General features: G+C 38.4%; 1 protein-coding gene across 1 annotated transcript in view; it reads right to left on the bottom strand.

The window, feature by feature from the left end:
- Positions 1-4,435, bottom strand: part of LOC112161806 (heat shock protein 30) — a 16,212-nt gene that overhangs the window by 11,583 nt on the left and 194 nt on the right. The gene's annotated exons all lie outside the window — the stretch shown is intronic.

Genomic DNA, 4,435 nt, shown 5'->3' with positions numbered 1-4,435 from the left:
TTGCAGGAAGTCTTCTTGCAGAATCTGCTTTCCAGAGGTGAAGGACTGACACTGTGCCGCCCCCTGCTGGCTACAAACAGAACTGCGTATGATTTTATAATTAACTTTAATTCTGATGAACTGATTTCCTGGAAATTCGTAAAGATCAACTCTGATAAAAATTGTGTTTTTAAACGTGTTCTTGTGGAATTTTTCTAACAAGAATAAAGAAAATTAAGCTCGATTTTGTGAATCAAGAGCAGAAAAAAATGCTGTTAGGCGACGGAGAAACGAGTTCCCTACGCAGTGGGGAGAGGAATCACTCCGAGATTCCCACCCACAACTCAAAGGTGAATTTATAGAGAACTCCTGCTGCTCTACAGAAACTATGTCCTAGAAAATTACACAAGTTTTTAGATTTTGGCTGCAGCGATATAATGAAAAGACGACTGGGACCGATTTGAAAACAGATCAGAAGATTATCAGGGTGAGATTTAAAAGATTCTAGAAAAATATTGAAATAAAATGTATCCAATTCCTATTCAGATGTATCTCATTCTGAATTACGCAGCAATTCATTTCATTTTAGTTTCGTTTATGAATGTCGTCTCACAAAAATTCAGTCCAGATCATTTCAAAAGGCCAGATCTTCTTAAGTGTTTTCTCACCATATATAAAGTGACAACTAATCGACTATTAAATTAGTCGTCAACTATTTAGTCGTCGATTAGTCGACTAAGTGTGGCAGCCCTAATCAACAATATAAGATTATGCACAAAATGAATAAATGAAGTAAAAAATGTGTTTTTAATCATGTATGTGTAGCCTATATTAAATGTTATTTATTCATTTCAGGTAAAATGTACAATATAAATGATAAAAACAAAACCAGCCATTTACAGATCAGCTTTTAAATAGTTACGTTTTTATGTTTCTACATTTAAACAAATTTGAAAAGAATCAACACAAAACACTGGAACCACAATCCAGAAAAAAAGTTTAAATGTACAAAGATAAAATAAAAATAAAAAACTTTTCACTAAAGGATGGCATTTAGAAATTTCAAGTGTCCTGATGTGTTTTCTTCTGTTAGTAATAATCTTCCCATGTTTTGGAGAAGACTGTGAGGTGTCTGGTTGTGGAGCCGGTTTTGGAATTATTTTCCTGCAGACTCTAAATTCCATTTTCTTAAATGAGTAACAGTCAAACGGCTTATTATTTTGCTTATTTTCTCAGTAATGTCACTTATTCTCCTTTATGTTTTTGTGTTACTGTAGTTTCTTGTCGTTTCCCCATCGGGCTCTCTGTCTCTCCCTCGGTTCATGTGTATGGAGGGATTTTTTCTTCCACCATATTGCAAGCAAAAGTCAGTTTTAAGATCAAAATGTTTTGAATTGCAAATTAAATGGTAAGAAAAAAGTCATCATTTGCAAATGAGAATATTTGCTTTCAAAACCTTTTTTTTACTTTCAAATATTTTTTGCTTTGTTATTTTTTTGGCTTTGCACATTTTGTCTTTTTTGCTTTTAAAATATGTTACCATTTGCAAACTATTTTTATTTTTTTGGACAGTTTTTGTGTTTACAAACTTTTTTTAATAAAAAAAATATTTTAGTTTTCAAAAATATTATCAAACTTTTCTTTCTTTAAAAAAATACTTTTGTGATTGCAGCACAGTTGCTTTAGTTGTGTTGCGTCCATTGACTGTAAAAATAATGGACTAATCGAGCTATGAGCTCCTCATGAAAGTAGGCCACCGAGTTCACCGTCACTTCCTGAAAACGGCTACCGCCATATTGCAAACGTCTGCAACCCATCTCCAGCGATTGGTCCGAGTCTCTGTGAGTCATAGCTGAGTCATGAAATCTACATGAAGTACTATCGCCAATCTGGAGTGAGTTTATTGTGAGTGTCCACCTCTTTCCACGCCTCAACCACCAGACCGCGGGATGTAAACAGCCTCTACTTTAATAACGCCGGAGAATTGTAAAGTCATTCTTGAAGCCTTTGAGGGAGAACCATCCCAACATTTGATTCTGTCAGCGGTCCTTTTCGATTTACTTACATTTATTCCTTTTAGTCGAGATAAGAGGAGCATTTGGGTGACGCCGCTGCAGAGGGGCGCGCAGCAGCAGCTTGTCACTTCACATGCGCTGACACGTTACAGTCTGATCAGATGCACGTGAGAAGCGCGTTCAGCGGTATTTAAAATAAATAACCATCCTAACAAGTGAACAGCTTTTTTCTGTTTGAAAATATGACAACATTAATTGAAGTTTGTCTCGCGCTCCTCAGACGGCTGTATCTAATTCAGGCTTCAAGCTGGAAAAGTGTGGCGAAGATGAAACTTTGGTTGGTGATTTTATGGAGGAGCTGTACCATTCCGTATGATACAGAACTTATAATTTATAAGCTACAATCAAAACAGAGAAATAAAGAAAAACGAACGTTAAACAAACAAAAAAGTCCAAATCACATAACCTCAGACTGAGTGAAATCTATTTCTACAGAGTAAATCCTCATCTAAAAATGTTGACAGCATGCGCCTCTTGTTGTTTTAAACTGCTGCATCGGTACATTCCATTGAGGAAAACAACAGTAGGACAATGATTGGTACATTGTTGAATTGTAAAGTAGGTGTTTTTCACGGACCGCATTGATGAAGTCTGCTCCCATTGGCTACCCACCATCTGTCGCTCAAACCCCCCAGAAGTTCGATGTCTGACCCACAAACGCTAATTGAGCCATCTGATTGGTCAATTTATAACTCTAATAACTTGTGATAATGGAAAAAAAATCTTTAAAAAAATTAGGATTAGAAAAAAGAAGTTAAGCAGAAAGCAGCAGAGGAAGAATGATTATTCTGACATAAAATGACTGAGAAATAACTGTCTGTTTCTCAATAGAAGTCAATGGGACTTTGGCCTTTTTGCAACCCAGTGGTACTTCCTATATGGAACCATAGACTATAAAAACAATGGACAGATCGAGCAATGAGGTCCCCCATTAGAAATGCATTACTTCCTCTCCTCGCGAAAGTAGGCCGCCGCTTTCACCGTCAATTCCTGAAACGGATACTGCCATTTGCAAACAATCTTCAGCGAGTGGTCTGAGTTATAGCTGAGTCATCGAATCTACAGGAAGTACTGTCGCCAATCAGGAGTTAGATTATTGCAACCGTCTGCCTTTTCCACGCCTCTACCACGAGATTGCGGATGCCGGCCCGAGCTGACAACGCTGAAGTTGGCTTCCGATTTTTCCGAACAGGACCTGTTTTTAGATGGTCTGAGTTCGATAAATACACTGGAACGCTCTCGCTGTGAATCGGAAGCCAACTTCAGCGTCGGCGGCTCGAGAGAATTGTACAAGTCATTGCTGAAGCCTTTGAGGGAGAACCATTCCAACATTTGATTCTGTCAGCGGTCCTTTGGGATTTACTTACATTTATGCCTTTTTGTCGAGATAAAAGGAGCATTTGGGTGACGCCATGCTCGAACTGCGCGCGGCCCCCTCGCGCGAGCCGCAGCAGCGTTACTTCACGTGCGGCCAGGTTTACAGTCTGATCAGATACACGTGAGAAGCGCGTTCAGCGGTATTTAAAATAAATAACCATCCTAACAAGTGAACAGCTGGATCTTTTTTCTGTTTGAAAATACGATCAGGCCATTCAATGTTTCTCTCGCGCCCCTTAGACGGCTGCGTCTAATTCAGACTGAAGCTGGAAAAGGGCGGTGAAGGTGAATCTTTGGTTGGTGATTTTATGCGCATATATGCAACTTATAATTTATAAGCTACAATCAAAACAGTGAAAACCGAACGTTAAACAAACAATAAAGTCCAAATCACATAACCTCAGACTGAGTGAAATCTATTTCTACAGAGTAAATCCTCATCTAAAATGTCGACAGAATGCTCCTCTTGTTGTTTTAAACTGCTGCATCGGTACATTCCATTGAGGAAAACAACAGTAGGACAATGATTACATTGTTGAATTGTAAAGTAGGTGCTAAAAGGTCTTCACGGACCCATTGATGAAGTCTGCTCCCATTGGCTACCCGTCATGTGTCAATCAAACCCCCCAGACGGTCGACGTCAGACCCACAAACGCTTATTGAGCCATCTGATTGGTCAATTTATAACTCTAATAACTTGTGATAATGGAAAAAAATCTTTAAAAAAAATAGGATTAGAAAAAAGAAGTTAAGCAGAAAGCAGCAGAGGAAGAATGATTATTCTGACATATAAAATGACTGAGAAATAACTGTCTGTTTCCCAATGTAAGTCAATGGGACTTTGGCCTTTTTGCAACCCAGTGGTACTTCCTATATAATGGAACACGGAAGTAGGGGGGCTTGCTCTGTCCAATTATTTTATATACAGTCTATGTATGGAACACGGAAGTAGGGGGAGTTGCTCAGTCCAGTTATTCTATATACAGTCTATGCACAAAAGTCAG

The sequence above is a fragment of the Oryzias melastigma genome, linkage group LG15 (genome assembly GCF_002922805.2).
Source record: "Oryzias melastigma strain HK-1 linkage group LG15, ASM292280v2, whole genome shotgun sequence".
NCBI classification, from domain to species: Eukaryota; Metazoa; Chordata; class Actinopteri; order Beloniformes; family Adrianichthyidae; genus Oryzias; species Oryzias melastigma.
The sequence above is the reverse complement of the archived record's forward strand: the minus strand, read 5'-3'. Positions and strand labels throughout refer to the sequence as shown.